This window comes from Macaca fascicularis, chromosome 3 (genome assembly GCF_037993035.2).
Source record: "Macaca fascicularis isolate 582-1 chromosome 3, T2T-MFA8v1.1".
Lineage (NCBI taxonomy): Eukaryota > Metazoa > Chordata > Mammalia > Primates > Cercopithecidae > Macaca > Macaca fascicularis.
In genome coordinates, this window is record NC_088377.1 from 39264425 (window position 1) to 39282460 (window position 18036).

At 54.0% G+C, this 18036-nt stretch overlaps 1 pseudogene; it reads right to left on the minus strand.

The window, feature by feature from the left end:
• Positions 1-242: 242 nt before the first annotated feature.
• Positions 243-18036, minus strand: part of LOC135969936 (SH3 domain and tetratricopeptide repeat-containing protein 1-like) — a 56747-nt pseudogene continuing 38953 nt past the window's right edge.

Here is an 18036-nt window from a genome sequence, read left to right on the forward strand (position 1 = left end):
GAATGGGCGGCAGGCTTGACCAAGAGAGATAAAGGCCTCTTCTGGGAGGCCAGTCCCCCTGGGTCCCAGGCGAGCCCCTGAGCGGTGAGCAGCGTCCCTCTGGGCCTGACACCTGGCACCTCCCTGTCTGGCTGGGACTTGGGAGACCACAGGGACCACTTCTGACCACCAGGTGTCGCCAGCACTGGGCAGAGGCCTCCCGGGCAGCCCCAGGCCTGCGGTGGGGGAAACGGGGCGGGGTCTTAGGGCTCCCGCAGCTCCCCATGTTGTTCTAAGGCCGCCAAGATCTCGGCCCCTGGACTGGAGCGCCCTGGCCCCTCAGCCCATAAGGAGCACTGACGCGGCGCCGGTGCGATGCTGAGGGGGAGCGGTGCCTGCTGGGCAGAGGGGTGGAGACACCCCAGGTCTGAGTCTGCCAGTCCCAGCTCTCCACCCCTGCAGGGCTGGGGGCAGAGGGAGCACAGCACCTTCCCTCGAGACAGACCCGACCCAGCAAGGCCTCAGCCTGGCTGGCTGGGGCCCCGCCCCACTGCACCTGCCCTGAGCTGGGGTTTCCCTGTCTGTGAACCCAATGGTAAGACACTGGGGTCCCACCCCACCCTTCCTGGGTGGTGTGAAGATTCAAGGTGTCTCGGGACTCCAGGAAGGAGTTGCTCAGTGCAGGCTGGCACCCTGGGCAGGCTTCCTAGAGGAGGTGCCAGGATTTGATCTTGCAACGTGGATTCAATGTGAGGATGATGCCGTCCTCCGAAATGTCCTTCTCCCAACCCTGTTTTCTTTGTTAAATGCAACTTGACACTTGACTGTCAAGACTCAGCTTTGGTGTCACCTCCTCCAGGAGGGCCCCCCTGACTACAATCCCCCTTCTTTACTCGGAGGCCACCATTGCACACTCATGTGTCAGCCTCCCTGGCTGAGACTGAGTTCCTGAGGGTGGGGCCTGGCCATCTTGGGAGCTGGGTTGTATCTGCTAAGCTTGCCGGCTCCTCCAGCTGGGTACAGAGCTTCAGGAGGCCACTGGGCCATTCCTAAGGAAGGCTGGAACCCAGGCCTCTGGGGTCTGGGTGGAGATCTCACTCCAAGGGGGCCGGGAACACCCCAAGCCCTGCCCCTCCTACCCACCTTCAGGTCGTAGAAGATGATGTCACCGAGCACCAGGTACACCTTCACGTAGTAGAGGGTCTCCTCGTCAAACTCCAGGGGCAAGTTGCAGAGCTACAGGGCCTTGAGGTAGAAGTGCTCCGCCAGCTTGCCATGGCCCAACCGGTGGTGCAGGGCTGCCAGCCGGTGGTAGTCCACGCGTTCGTTCAGCCGGTCCCCTGGGGTGCAGGCCAAAGGGGCAGGTGTGAGGACGCGGCTCCCTGGGGCAGGGAGGGCACAGGCCCCTCAGGAGCAGGTATGCAGACCCCGGGCAGCACATCTGGCTTGCCTCCAGGCACCTGTGGTCACCTGGGCAGCTCTGGCCATTCCCTTCCAGGTTCCCAGACTCACTTTCCCATCTGCAAAGCAGAACTAATAAGGCCTGCCCCTGTCTACTGTGAGGCTTTGGCAAAGTCGGACTTGGATGGCCCAGCTCTGTGCCTACACATAGCCACCTGCCTTTGCTCACTGGTTTTATGTCTTTTTTTTTTTTTTTTCCTTTTTGTGGAGAACGGGGTCTCGCTATATTACCCAGGCAGGTCTCGAACTCCTGGGCTCAAGCTATCCTCCCGCCTCTGCCTCCCTGAGAGCTGGGATTACAGGCGTGAGCCACCGCGCCCTTCTGCTCACTGGTTTTAACCAGGGGAGCCCAAAAGCCATGCAGTCCAGGTGCTCCCGGGACCCCGGCTCCAGGCAACCCAACGACGTGACATCTGACTCCTCCTGGGTGTGTCACGATCAGAACCCCTACCTTGGGGAGTCAGCTGCACACCTACTGTGTACTGGGCCACGGGGCACAAGGCGCTGGGGCATGTGGCCTGCCTAGGGTTCCCTGTCTCTGGAGGGGGACAGACGACCCTGGCACAGCACCAGGGGATACCTGGCCTTAAGGGGCAGACTGCTGGAAGGGGAACTGGGATTTTATCAGCCAGAGAGCCATGTGGTTGATAAGGGTGGGAAGGGCACAAGAGAAAGGGAATGTGCCACTCAGCCTGACACATACAGGAACCAACGAGATGCCTGGCATGTCTGGAAGGCAGAGGGCACACTGGGCGGCCCTTGTGGTCAGCAGCAGGAACAGGCAGAGGAAGCAGAGCTCAGTCAGGCAGGGAGCTCTGTACTGCGTGAGAGACCTCGGGCTGTGCCCCACAGCCAGACGGGGAAGCCAGTTGGGCAGATCTGCCTGCCTGGACAGGAGACCAGGGAAATCCAGCAGCTGTTTCAGCTCCTGGCCTGCAGACCTGGAGGCTGGGTTCTGGCAAAATGTGGGTCCTGGCAGGGTGGGGGCTCAGGGGACTTACCCAGAGTGATGCTGAGTGCTAGGGCCATGTAGGCAAACTCCAAGACCTCCTGGGGCTTCTCCAGCGTGGCCAGGAGTGCCACCAGCTTGTTGCACAGCTGTAGCTGCAGCTCCGCCTCGCGGTTGCCCGTAGTCACTGCCAGGGGCAGGGCCTGGTCCTACCACACAGGCAGGTGGGGTCAGGTTTCCCGCAGCACCCACCTTGCCCACAGCCCTCCTCAGAGCTCAAACATGTACTTGGAGCTTCCCACGCCCCAGCTACCCCTGCACCTCGACACAGCTCTGTGCTCTGGGATAACACACAGTTCAGACACCCAAGTTGGGGGCTGAAGAGTCACCTGAGGCCCATCCAGCTACACTCGACAGCCTCAGACCAGCCTCTCCCACCTGGGCACCGGGGGTCTGACTGGGGGGAGCCAGCACTCCTCTCTGCTCTAAAAACACCACATTTATCTGTGCCCAGGGCTGAGCCACACTGTGAGCTCAGAGGAAGGGAGAAGCCATCCCACTTCGGGGTACATGCAGACCTGGGCCTCCCACTGATGCTGTGTGTCCTTTGACATGTCCCTGTGCCTCTCTGAGCCTCAGTTTCCTCATCTGGAAGATGGGGACAGGACTTCCCACTCATGGTTGCTTGAGGTCATCAGGTACAAAGGTACAGCCATTGTCACGTCCAGAGCCCGAGCGTTTGTCCCGGGCAGGGGCACGGTCAATATCATTCCGGTGAGACCACTTGGAAACTCATCATGTGCATGGGTGGCCCTGCCTCCAGGTGGGAGACCTCTACCGTGCCACACCTGTACCTCAGCCTCCAGGTGCCCCACTGAGGCCCACCCACATCAGCCCACAGGCCAGCTCACCCGGTAGAAGGACATGCCTTCCTCCCGCTCCCAGGCCCCATTGAAGATGTCTCCAGCTGCCTCAAACAGCTCCAGCCCCAGGTTGGGGTCGCCTGTGTACAGGTCCACATTCTGTGCCACCTGAAAGGAGACAGAAGTTCCCTCAAGACCCACACCTAGCGAGGTGGCTACGCGCACCTTTGCCAGCCTCCTTCCTCTCACACACTACAGGTACACCTGAGCATTTTTCAAACCCTGTGCATGAGGGCTGCCCCCACCACTGGCATGAGGACAATGAACTGATGCACCTGAGTGCCAGGAGGTGACTGAGCAGCTGCAGCCCAGGAGCCCGATACCTGTGAATCCTACCAACAAGGCTAGCCCTAGCCCACTCCCCCTGCACTCAAAACAGTCTCCGTGGCCCCCAGATTGCTGGGAGCCCAGCCCCTGGCACCTTTCTGCGTTGCCACATCCCTGCCACATCAGCAGTGTTTGTGGGTGGGCCTGGTCCTCTCTTGGCCATGAGCTCTTGATCCCTCTCCTCAGCTCAAGGAGATATACAGCAGGTGCTCAATAATGAAAGCTTCACCAGGCTCGTGGGCTTCACAATTTGTTCCAGATCACACTGTGTTTGGAAAAGCCTCTGAAAACAGCCACTATGATAGATTCATTTTGTAAGGAGATGTGCCACGTGTCACTTGGAGCAAGCTCTTCTGTGTGTTAACTGAGTGGTCACATTATTTGAGCATGTGCTGTATACCAGCAGGTGCTGTGCACTGTGAGGGGCCACGCCTCTGCCCTCAGGGAGAAGATGCTGGCCACTGGGGGAGGATGTGAGGGAACCAGTTGGAGGGAGGGAAAAGGCACACAACAGGTGCTCAGCAGTGGTTTAGGAATGAGTGGATGGATGGATGAATGGATGAGGAGATGTAGACACATGGATGGATGGATGGGTGTGCGGATAGATGAATGCTTGGATGGATGGATGGATGGATGGGTGGATGGGTGGGTGGATGGATGGATGGGTGGGTGGGTGGGTGGAATTTTGTGTGTATGTCTGTATGTATGTATGGGTGGGTAGATAATGTATGGATGGGTGGAGGGTAGATGATGTATGTACATGTGGATGGATAGATGGTGGATAGACGAATGTGTGGATAAACAAATGGACAGATAGATGAATGGAGGGATGGATTAATAGGTAGATTGGTGGGTGGATGGATGAATGATGGATGGATGGACGAACGGTGGATGGATGGACGAACGGTGAATGGATGGATGGGAGAAAGGATGGATGATGGAAGGATGGAAGGATGAACAGGTGGATGGATGGATGATGGAAGCATGGATGGATGATGGAAGCATGGATAGATGATGGATGGATGGATGGATGGATAAGCAGATATGTGGATGGATGATGGATGGATGGAAGGATGAACAGGTGAATGGATGGATGATGGAAGGATGAATGGACACATGGATGGAACAACAGGTGAATGGATGGATAGACGGGTGAATGGATGGATAAAAGAATGGATGAATGATGGATGGATGAATGGACTGATGGATGAATGGACAGATGGATGGATGATGGATGGATGGATGATGGATGGATGGATGGATGATGGATGGATGGATGAACAGATGAATGGATGGATGATGGAAGGATGGATGGATGAATGGATAAATGGATAGATGGATGAATGATGGATGGATGGAAGGATGAACAGGAGGTGAGTAGATGGTTGATGGAAGGATGGATGGATGATGGATGGATATATGGACGAATGGATAAATGGATGGATAAATGGATGGATGGATGAATGATGGATGGATGAATGGTGGATGGATGAATGGTGGATGGATGGAAGGATGAACAGGTGGATGGATGGAAGGATGGAAGGATGAACAGGTGAATGGATGGTTGATGGAAGGATGAATGGACGGATGGATGGATGAACAGGTGAATGGATGGATAGACGGGTGAATGGATGGATGATAAATGGATGAAGGATGGATGATAAAAGGATGGATGGATGAATGGACAGATGGATGGATGATGGCTGGATGGATGATGGATGGATGGAAGGATGAATGGATGAATGGATGGATGATGGAAGGATGGATGATGGAAAGATGGATGGATGATGGAAGGATGGAAGGATGGATGGATGAATGAATGGATAAATGGATGGATGGAAGGATGAACAGGAGGTGAGTAGATGGATGATGGAAGGATAGATGGATGATAGATGGATTGATGGATATATGGATGAATGGATAAATGGATGGATGGATGAAGGATGGATGGATGGAAGGATGAACAGGTGAATGGACGGATGATGGAAGGATGGATGGATGAATGGATGAACAGGTGGATGGATGGTGGCTGAATGAATGAATGATGGATGGACGAATGGATGGATGGATGGATGATGGATGGATGAATGGAAGGATGAACAGATGAATGGAACGATTAACAGATGAATGGATGGATGATAGAAGGATGGATGGATGGATGGAAGGATGAGCAGACGAGTGGATGAATGATGGAAGGATGGATGGATGATGGATGGATGGAAGAATGAACAGGTGAATGGATGATGGAAGGATGGAAGAATGGATGGAGGGATGGATGAACAGGTGAATGGATGGATGGATGATAAAAGGATGGATGATGAATGAATGGATGGATGGATGGACAGGTGAATGGATGGATCATGGATGGATGGAAGATGGTTGGATGGATAATGGAAAGATGGATGGAAGGATGGATGGAAGGATGGATGGACAGAAGAATGGATGGATGGATGGATGGAAGGATGGATGGACGGACGAAGAGGTGAATGGATGGACGAAGAGGTGAACAGAAGAATGATGGATGGATAGATGGATAGAAGGATGAACAGTTGGATGGATGATGGAAAGATAGATGGAAGGATGGATAGATGGACGAACAGGTGAATGGATGGACGAACAGGTGAATGGATGGATGGATGGACAGGTGAATGAATGGATGATAAAAGGATGGATGGATGATAGATGGATGGACGGAGGGATGGATGATGGATGGATGGATGGATTCGTGGAAAGACGAACAGATGAATGGATGGATGATGGAAGGATGGAAGGATGGATGGATGGATGGATGATGGATGGATGGATGGAAGGACCCACAGGTGTATGGGAAGATGATGGAAGAATGGATGGATGGATGGATGATGGATTGATGGATAGAAGGATGAGCAGGTAAACAGATAGATGATGGAAGGATGATTGGATGGGTGGATGGACAGGTGAATGGATGGATAGACGGGTGAATAAATGGATGATAAAAGGATGGATGAATGGTGGATGGATGGATGATGGATGGATGGACAGAAGAATGGATGGATGGATGGAAGGATGAACAGGTAAATAAATGATGGAAGGATGAATGGATGGGTGGATGGACAGAGAGTGAACAGCACAGGGGTCCTCCTGCATCCCTTGCCACTCACCTGGATGTACAGGTCACCAGCTCGCTCTGCCGCAAGATGTAATAGATCTTCCCTGCTTGCAGCCAGGCATACGCCTCCTTCTCTTTCCTCTGGAGGTCAATGAAAATCCCCAGACTTCGTTTGGTGTAGTCCAGAGCAGATTTGTAGGCCCTGGAATCAGACACAGGTGTCAGAACAAGGGCTCTCATCCTCCTGGAACCAGTCTGCCTCCACCCGTGGGTGTGGTGACAGATGAACCTGGAATGTGGGGACTGGGAACGGCCCTCTCGTGTGTGCAGTGTTCTGCCCTTCCCAGGCTGCTGGGAGGGCCAGGGTGAACACACACGGCATGGAAAAGATGAAGGACATCCTTCTGAGGGAATCGAGCATCATGCTGCCCTGTGGCAGGAGGAGTGTGCTAGTCCATCTCCCCTGCCTCCCAGACATGGCCTGTGTCTTCTCCAGATGCACCAGGAGCCGTTAGTGTTCAGAGGCTATCTGGGCCGATGGTTCCCAAGGTGTGCAGGCATCACAGTCACCCGGAGGCCGGTCTGTACAGACTGCTGGCCCTGCCCCCAGAGCTTCTGGTTCCACAGGCCTGGGGCAGGCCCTAGAACTCCCACTTGCCACAAACTCCTAGGTGACATGGATGCTGCTCTACTGGTCGAGGGACTACACTTTGAGAAGCATGGCTCTAGCACACTGGCCCATTTCCTTCTGTGAACCTGAGGCCAAGACTGGAGCCAGTCTCCTGGGTCGCCATGGAATCTGGCTCCTTCCCTGCTCTCTCAGTAAGTCCAACACTCGAGGGGGTGTGACTGCAGCAATGTCACTGGGCCCTATGGGTGGGGTGGCCAGGGCCATGGTTACCCCACCAGGTCAGGATGCTTGGGGGAAGCCGAGTAGGCCACTTATGGGACGTGAGACCTTGGAAACCGTGCCCCAGGGAAGCAGGTGACACAACTGGCTCTGTCTTCTGTGGGAGAGAAGCCACAGGTGGCTGCTGTGGTCACATTTAAGGGGACAGATGAAGGCCAGGAGGGAAGATTCGGGGCAGGCAGAGGTCAGACGACAAAAGCCACCACAGTAGGAAGAACAGCCCAGAGTGCACGTACTGCCTCTGCTGGGGTTGAGATGACCTTTGACCTAACAAGGGAGGCTCAAGCTGGGACTCACGGGCCAGCAGCAGCCCTGGAACGACCCCAGGCCCACCAGCTCAAAGCATCTGATGCCAAAGAACCAAATGATCAAAAGGAGAGGGGCTGCTGGCGCCCTGGGCCAGCTTCCCTGTGCCCCTTTCCCTGCCCTGCCTGCCCCCACCTCCACCACTGCAAAGCCAGCCCTTACTGCTCCATGCCCAGGGACAGGTAGAGCTGACTGATGGTCTTCAGGATGTGCCCCTCCAGTACCTTGTCGGCCACCTTGCGGGCCAGGGAGAGCTGGAGCTCATGGTAGATGACACACTGGGCCTCGCTGGGCATGACGGCGCTGTAGAAGTAGCACAGCCGCTAGACGGCCTGCAGCTGGCCTGGGCAGAGGACAAAATGGAAGACGTTAGTCTCCCAGCATCGAAGCGAGGCTGGCTGGGGTCGGAGACCCCGGTGCCGTGCTTGCCTCTTTCATACCTCTGTGAGCCTGGGCCCCATAGGCGGGGAGCCTGAGTGCAGGCCGGCCATGTCTGCCAGGGCAGACACCGAGCACACCGTGACATGGGCACAGCTTGATGCAGATGCTCATGGTACAGGCCGGCCTTCTTTACAACTCCCAGGGCCGAGGTCCTGGCCAGGCTCGGCCCCTGCACCAGGCCATCTATTTCTGCTTCACAAAGCCCCTCTGGCCAGGAGCAGGGCCGCCTTCAGCCTGAGCTGATGAGGCCAGGGGCACAAGTAGCCCCTGTCGCAGATGGAACCCTGAGAGAGCAAAGCCAAGCGTCATGTCTGCCACACACGGCATCATGTTGGGGGAATGGGGTTCAAAGCCGGCCCCTGGCGTTCCCACACATGCTTCTCTCATGGCACCAGGCTCCAAACCCACAGGTTCACTGGCCTCTCCCAAAGCCAGGGCACTGGGAACGGTCAAAAGCTTCTGATTTTCTAGTGTCAGAAACATTCCGCAGATTAACACCGGAAACCAGGTACGCCGAATGGACATCTGTCACACACGCCACCCAACAACAGCTGAATACACCGTCCTCTCGAGCACCCATGGGACATTCCCCATGACAGACCATGTGCCAGGCCACAAAATGAGCCTCAGTGAATGGAGAAGGACTGAGACCAAAGCAGAGGTGTTCTTCAGCTGTACTGGCACGAAACTGGAAATCAACAGTGAAGGAAATGTGGGAGATTCAAAAATACGTGGAAATTACACACTGCTAAACAACCAGTGAGTCAAAGAGACCATCAGGGAAACCGAAAACTAATTTGAGAAGAATGCAAACAAATGCACAGCCCGGGCCAGCGCAGTGGCTCACGCCTCTCATCCCAGCACTGTGGGAGGTCGAGGCGGGAGGATCTCTTGAGTCCAGGAGTTTGAGATCAGCCTGGGAAACATGGTGAAATCCCGTCTCGCTCTATTAAAAAAAAAAAAAAAAAAAAATTAGCCAGGTGGTGTGGTGCACATCTGTAATTCCAGCTACTCGGGAGGCTGAGGCATGAGAATGGCTTGAACCTGGGTAGAAGGTGCAGCGAGCCAAGATTGCACCACTGCACCCCAGCCTGGGCAATAGAGCACAACTCTGTCTTTAAAACAAAAAAAAAATAGCGCAGCGTATCAAAAATTCCAAGATGCAGCTAAGGCAGCACTGAAAGGGAAATTTATAACTGTAAATGTCTACATTCAAAGAAAGAAGAAAAATCTCAAGTCAATAACTTAACCTTCCACCTTGAGAAACTAGAAAAAGAACTAAACCCAAAGTGAATAAAAGGAAGAAAATAATAAATGTGAGAGTGGAAATGGGAAGTAAAAATACAGAGAATGGAAAAACAAAAGAGATAATCAACAGAACCGAAGGTGGGTTTTTTGAAGATACTAACAAAATTGACGAATATTTCTCCAGACTGACCAAGAAAAGAAAGACGGGACACAAATGACTAAAATCAGAGACTGAGCACCATGGCTCACGCCTGTCATCCCAGCGCTTTGTGAGGCGGAAGTGGAAGGATCGCTGAGGCCAGCATTCAAGACCAGCCTGGGGGAACATGATGAGACCCCATCCCTAATAAAAATAAATAAATAAAAACCCAAGTTTCTAAAATCAGAAATGAAAGAGGAAACATTATTGCCGACCTGACAGAAATAAAAGGATTCCATGAAAACACTACGAACAATTGTACACCAAGAAATCAGACCATCCAGACACAACAGCCACACTCCTAGAAGGACACAAACTACCGAAAGTGACTCAAAAATGACCCCAAGGAAGCATGTGGGGTATCAGCGGCACCCTCGGTCTCCTCGACTGTTCAGCTCAGGGTGGGGAGACAGGGAAGCATGATCCCCGTTCCCTGGCCTGCATTTCCAAGTCTGAATCCCCCAGCACGCCGGGGAGGGCCTCGTAGGAGGAGGTGCCACAGGCTGTTGTGCCAGGAGCCACCGGAGGCTGCAGTGGGGGCTGGGGCGCTGGGTTCCTGGAGGGTCTCCTTCCAGTCAGAGAATGCCCCTGGGGAAGAAGCCTGGGTCAGAACCCCCCACCCCTCCTTGGGCAGATATATGGGACCAGGGCCCCTTCACATGGTCCTTTCCAAAATCTCATCCCTCCTGGGGCCAGGAGTGGGTGCCAGGCCTGTGCTGGGAAATGGGCAGGTTTGGTCACAGCCCCTGGGGCTCTGGCCCAGGCCACAGGAGGCACCTCTGAGTGGTCTCACGATGCCATGACAAAGCGCTGCAAGACAGAGGGGACTCAACAGTATCCCTCGACTCAGCCATTTTCCTGGACTCAACTTCCTCATCTATCCTCTGCGGCCTAGATTTCAGACAGCCCTGCCCACCTACTGTCCGTTCACTGCTCAGTCTGCAGTGACTGTTCGATAGCACCCCATGGCTCCCCAGTGCTCTTGGGGAAAAGGCCAAGCCACAGCCTGAGGCCCCAGGCCCTGCTTAGCTCTCCAGAAGAGCTTCTCACCATCCAGCACCCAACCCACCCGCTCCCAACTCTGCACCTCCCTGCATAAGCCCTGCTCACTCACCCCCGCTCATACCCCACTCATCCCTGCTCACACTCCCGCTCACTCACCCCACTCACTCATCCCCGCTCACACCCCACTCATCCCCGCTCACACTCCTGTTCACTCACACCCCATTCACTCACCCCCACTCACACCCCACTCATCCCCGCTCACACTCCCGCTCACTCACCCCCACTCACACCCCACTCATCCCCGCTCACACTCCCACTCACTCACCCCCACTCACGCACCGCTGCTCACAACCCACTCATCCCCGCTCACACTCCCGCTCACTCACCCCCATCTCACCTCCGCTCACTCACCCCAACTCACTCATCCCTGCTCACACTCCCGCTCACTCACCCCCACTCGCACATCCCTGGTGCTTCACACAGGCTACACCACCAGCCCCTCCCCCACCACCTATTACTTGACTAAATCCTCTCAACCCTCTGGTCCCACACTAAAGAGGCTTCCCTAACCCGGGGCCAACTGGTGCCCCGCCATCACGCCACTCACACTTTTGTGGCTTCTCTGGCCTGAAGCTCCCATTCCCACACTCAGTCCCTGCCACCCGAGGACTCCACAAGCCCCATTTGTGGGTGGGGCCTGACACACTCTGCATGAACTGCTCTGCGGCTTTGGGCAATCACCCACCCCCTGTCCCCTGTGAAGTGGGATGACAGGTGCGCAGGCTGCCAACATACCAAGCAGATCACACGGGCACAAGAACCGGTGTCAGGGCCTGGCTCATGGAGGGGCCCCAAGTCCCAGCACAGCAGAGCCTGCCTTGATCCCAGGGTTATGTCTAGGGATTCCCAGCAAGCAGGACTTTCCATGCTCAAGGCAGGATGGTCCCTGGGCAAACCAGGAAGAGCTGGCTGCCTCAGTAGGGCACAGAGGACCTGGCCCTGCATGGGAACCGCCTGTCTCCAGGGCGCTTGCCAACATCTGCTGCTGGCCATGACTCAGCACTTTTGATGGTGGAAAAACCACCACTTGTTTCCGAATCACAAACCCCAGGTGTGCCCTGACCTGAGTGGCCCCGGAAGGCGCACAGGGGGAACTGGGGCACTCACTCTCCACATGGCCCATCTCCACGGCGACCAGAAGGGCCCACTCATAGTAGCCCTTGTCCTGCTGGGCTGGGCCCTGGTGGGTGCAGAGGTGGCCCAGCTACAGGAGCACGTGGGTGAAGTCCTGGCCACACTCCCTGCAGGGCAGCCTCGGAACAGCCGCACGGCCTCCAGGAGGTAGTGCTGGGCCAGCCTTCTGGCACCCCAGAGCAGGCACAGGGTCCCGAAGTTGGCCAGCACCACTGCCTGGTTCCTCCGCTGGCCCAGGTACCAAGCCGCCCGTAGGGCGCAGTAGTAGCCCTCGGCTGCCTGCCTCGTCAGGCCTGTCCTCTTCAGAGCCACGGCCACCATGTTGGCAATCACACCCTCCTGGTCCTCGCTGGCCACCACTGCATCCTGGATAGACTGCAGGATGTTCAGGGCCACCGGGCTCTGTCCATGAAGCACGTGCAGCCAGGCCAGGGCCACCAGGGGGTCCACGATGGCACAGACTCCGGCAACAGCACTGGCTTCCACCGCCTGTGTCATGAAGGTGATGGCTGGGCCGTGATAGCCACGGTGGCTGTACAGTTGGGCCAGGCTGGCGTGGAGAAGGCCGCGCAGCACGTGGCCTGTGCCCGGGGTTAGGGAGGCCAGCGCTCGCCTGAGGTAGTGGGAAGTCTGGGTGGGGCGGCTGTGGGGCTGGAGGGCGTTCTGGAGCAGCAGGTTCACGCTTCTTAGTGAGCCGGCCAGCGAGTCCTGTGTCCTCAATGAGGCCACCATGACACAGGCTCAGCACGAGGTGGGGCAGGCACTTGCGGCCAGGAGTAGGAGCCAGGAGTAGATGTCAGCCAGCAGTAGGGAGCAGTCTGAGAGCCACGCAGCCTCTGGGGCTCCCGAGTCCCTGTGCAAAAGCAGCAGCAGCTCTAGGAAGGGCAGGGCCTCCTCGAGCTGCTTGAGGTGCACATGGTGCCTGGCCAGCAGGAAGCAGGCCCGGGCCGCGGCCTGCAGGCTCTGGCCACCCACCATCTGCTGCAGGGCCAGCTGCAGGAGCTCTCCCTCCACCTCGGTGCTGCAGATGTGACCCAGCGTCCCCAGGAGCAGGGCCATGGCTTTGGGAACCACCTGTGTACACTTCTCCGTTCTGCTTCCGGTAAATGCTGGCCAGGTTGGCGTACACAGCCACCACCAGGAACAGGTCCCCAAAGCTGCCCTCCAGGGACCCCAGTGCTTCCTCCAAGTACACCCGGGCCCGGGACAGCTTGAGCCTCCTGCTGCACAGCCGCCCCAGGAGGAAGCAGAGTCTGGCCAGGGCCATGAAGAGGCCAGCTTTCTTGGCCACCCCTCGGGCCTGTGCCAGGCGCCCAGTCAGCTCCTCCTCGTCGCTAAAGCTGCAGAACATGCCGCTCAGCCATGGCCATGCCACACCGTACAGGCCACAGAAGCTGGCCTTGTACCCGGGGGCGTTCAGGAACACAGCAGTGAGGTCAGGGCCTCTGGGTCCTCCCAGTCGTCCTCAGCTTCCAAGAAGAAGGAAGGCTCCTCGGGGTCCTGCAAGCTCATGTTGCTGGATGCCGCACAGAGACCCCAGGATGCTGGCTCCTGGGGGCAGCCTGGGCAGGTCTTGCATTGTTCTAGAACATTCTTCACCTTCGGCAGGGTCGCCTGTGGCTCCAGGCCCAGGCAAGGTGGAGGTATTTCTGCAAGTCACAAAAACACCTAGACAGATTAGAGTTCAGCATTGAGTCCTTGGTCCACTGGGGACAAGGTCCCCACATCCCCCCTCTCTGTGTCCCTGGCACAGCTTGCCATGAGCCCTTGAGAATTATGTGCAATGCAAACCCGGGCCTGGAGCACATAGGAACTCCGGCACTATGGGGACAGAGAGAACACGCAGGCCCGTGGCCCGACTCTCCTACAAAATCACCCTCCTGTCCTGCTTTGTCGCCCACCTCACAGCATGGTTTTAGGAGACTATGTCAGCTCAGTGATCCCTCAGAGATGCCTTTCCCTTTAGAAAGAATCAAAGCCTTCTAACTGGACCCATGTATATGCAGCACTACAACTACAAATGTAACTTTTGTCAGCATATTGGGCCCCCCGGTGGGGTACAGGAATCCATGAAATCCTCAACAGCCAATCAGAGCTATTGATCAGCTCAAAAGCTGCTATGCAAAATTGGTAAAGCCACTGACGGCACAGGACAGGGCTGTTGTACCCATGTACCCATCTCCGTGCAGGGAAACGGACCATCGCTGCAGGAAGGATGGGAAAGCTTCCAGGCCCCTGTGGCCACCTTCACCTTCAATGGTCTGAAAACCTGAAGCCCACAGTTCCTAAAGGGTTAACAAAGGCCAGCGTGCTCCAGCAGCCCACTGGTGCCTGCTGGCTTTGGTGGATTCCTAGCCAAAGCCCCCTCCTAGAGGTGAGCAAACAAGCGCATTTCCTGTTGGAAAACCTGGGATGAAAGGAGGCATTACTGGGAAGGAAAAAACTAGATTTAAACAGACTCTCTGTTTCAAGCTCACATGTAAAAAATATTTTCAGTACAAACTGCCTCCTTATTCATCTGTAAAGCCTTGGAATTAAAAAAATAAATATGATTTAGAGGCAAATGTCTGACTTGACTACACTAGATTAGCTAAGAAATCTCCCCAATCCGGCAGAGGCACACAGCCCCTCCCAGCCACTACCCTGGCCTCCGGGGCAGCTGGAGAGCCACGTGCCTTTGCTCCAGTGACTTTGGCAGAGGGTGGAACCACCCCCTCCCTGAGGCAAACCTACAACAGCCTTCCCTTCCCCACTGGCTCCCCTCAGGAAGGAGCAGACCCTTCAGGGACCTCAGTTGAGGCCCCTGCAACCTAAAGCTCTGCATTCTGCTACCCGCTGAGGGCAGTGTGGCCTCCCATCTCTGAGGCGGAGCACAGGGTGAACTGCAGCTTCTCCAGGTCATGAAGAAGGAACCCACAGCTACATGTGGTCTCCAGCAGTGGAAAGGATGTCCCACCTCGGTCGGTGACCAGGCAGGGGTCAGCATGTTCATTGGAAGAAGTGTGGGACCCCACGGCCTCCAGTGCCAGAGTAGACGGGAGGTTCAGGCCCACCTCAGGCGATGTCCCTCAAGTCCCCGGCCCACACCACAGAGGGGTGACAGCCACATCCAATGCCCACTGTACTCAGCTCTGTCCCCTCCCCCGGTGTTACTCCAAGACCCAGCTCATAACCAGAGGAAGCCTGAGCCACGGGCAAAACCTACCTTGTTCCTGCGGCTGCTCGGTCTCAGCTTCCTCTACTGAGTCTGGCAAGGGAGAAAAGAGAAGCAATGAACACCCCCAGCCAGCACCTCTCGTCCCATGTCAGATTGAGCTGGTGTCGGTGTTGCAGGGTGAGAGCATTGCAGGGTGCAGGGGTTGAAAGTCATATCATCCTCTTCCCTCCTGGATCATGGGAACAACATCACTGGGGGGTGTACACTTTCTGCGATATTGGGAGTAACATCGTCTTCTGTGCCTTGGAATATTAAGGACAATATCATGGGGGGGCGTGTACATCTTCTGCAATATTGGGAATAATATTATCCTCTCTCCCTCTGCATATTAGGAAAGATATCACAAAGTGGGTGTTCACCTCCTGCGATATGGGGATTAATACCATCTTCTCCCCTTCCAGATATCAGGAAGAATATCACATGGGGGTGTACGGTGTCTGCGATACTGGGAGTAGTATCAACCTCTCAGCCTTGGAATATTAAGAAGAATATCACAGGGTGGATGTACACCCCCTGCCATATTGGGAGTAACATCAGCCTCTCCTCTCCATGGATATTAGGAACAATATCCCAGGCTGGGTGTACGCCTCCTGCTCTATGGGGAATCATATCATCCTCTCCCTTCCAGAATATTAATAACAATATCACAGGGCGGGTGAACACAGCCTGTGATACTGGAATTATTATCATCCTCTCCCCCTCCAGATACTAGGAACCATATCACAGAGGAGCTGTACCCTCCCTGGGATATTGGGAGTAATATCATACGCTTCTTCTGTGTATATTAGGAGTAATATCACCAGGTGGCTGTCCATTCATTGCTATGTTGGGAGTCATGTCATATTCTACCCCCCTGGATATTAGGATCAGTTTCACATGGTGAGTGTACACCTACTGTGATATTAAAACTAAAATCATGCTCTCTGTCCCTGGATATTAGGAACAACATCACAGGTAGGTATACACCCCCTGCAGTATTAGGAGCAATAATATGATTAATTAGTAAACATCAATGATCGATTTTAATAATTATCAGGCTGGTCTCGAACTCTTGACCTCAGGTGATCTGCCCGCCTCAGCCTCCCAAAGTGCTGGAATTACAGGCGTGAGGCACCGCGCCCAGCCAACACTTCTTGATATCCCTTTTTGGACCTCAAATTTAGCATGCCGAAAACACACTTTTGATTCCCCCTGCTATAACCCACTCCTCCCATAGTCTTCCCGATCCCAATAACAGCATCTCTAGTCTTCCAGTTACTCAGGCCAAAATCCTTGACATCATCCTTAAAACTTCTTTTTCTCTCTCTTGTCATCCAACCCATTTAAACTCTCCTTTCAAAATATATGCCAGACCTAACCACTTCTCACCTTTCTCATCATTTCCAACCAGGTCCAGCCCTCATCATAGCGCTCTGGGTTACTGCAAAAGCCTCCCAATCGCCAGCCACAGTGGCTCACGCCTGTAATCCCAGCACTTTGGTAGGCCAAGGCAGGTGGATCATCAGAGGTCAGGAGCTCAAGACCAGCCTGACCAAAATGGTGAAATGCCCCTACTAAAAATACAAAAAATTAGGCAAGCATGGTGGTGGGCGCCTGTAATCCCAGCTATCCCAGAGGCTGAAGCAGGAGAATCACTTGAACTCAGAAGACAGAGGTTACAGTGAGCCAAGATCGTGCCATTGCACTCCAGCCTGGGTGACAAGAGTGAAACGCCATCTCAGAAGGTCAAAAAAAAAAAAAAGCCTCCCAACCCACCTCTCTCCTTCCGCCTTTCACCCTGCCTGCATGCTACCTTCCACTCTCAAACATTTCAGAAAAAAAAATTATATCCACAGAGAAAGAAAGTACAAATGGGGTGAAATGTTTGGGGAATCTGAGGGAAGAGTATATGGGAATTCTCTGTACTATTTTTGCAACTTTTCCATAAGTCTGGATTATTTCGAATTCAAGAGTTAAACAAAGGAAAAAAAACACACTATCTCCCTTTGTGAATCCATCCTGTCTTTCCCCTGGCAACTTAAGGACGCTCTCAACTAACACATCTATTTTTTCATGAACACTAAAAGAACTCTTGCCTAGTATTGACTTTCTGTGCTTGGCAGTAGAAGTGTGTGTGTGTGTGTGTGTGTGTGTGTGTGTGTGTGTGTATTTCATATATATGTGTGTATATATATGTGTGTGGTGTGTATGTATATATAGAGAGGGAGAAATATATATATGAGTATATATATAAATATATAGTATATTTACAATGGTAATGTGTATATATATAAATATATGTGTGTGTGTAGATATATATAATACATACCCCATAGCCTGTCCTTAACCAGTTCTAAACATAGTCAGAAAAACACATACCTAAGCAGAGAATTTCAAAATAATATGATGAATATTTTGATAGAGGGATGGGTTGCTATGGAACACGCTGCTAAGACACAAAACCTCCTAGATGGGACAATGAATGAACAAAGTTTTGTACCTATAGGCACCCCTCTGATATCCCCTCAAACGTTTATAGTTATATGCATTTGCTTCCCCCAGGACCCCTATTTCATAAGGGTTAGTCCTAGAGCCTAGCAAGTTCCTACTACAGCTGGCACACATATGCCATTCAAGAAACAGTGGCGGAGTGAATGATGAGTTAAGAACCATTTGTCAGCCAGTGCTCAGTAATACAACATGCACTGGTATGCAAATTATATTTTTGTTGAAAGCAACAGCAGGATCACAAATTATCTTTCCAGAGAAAGCAAATCTCAAAAGCTTCTTTACCCTACTAAAGCACATTA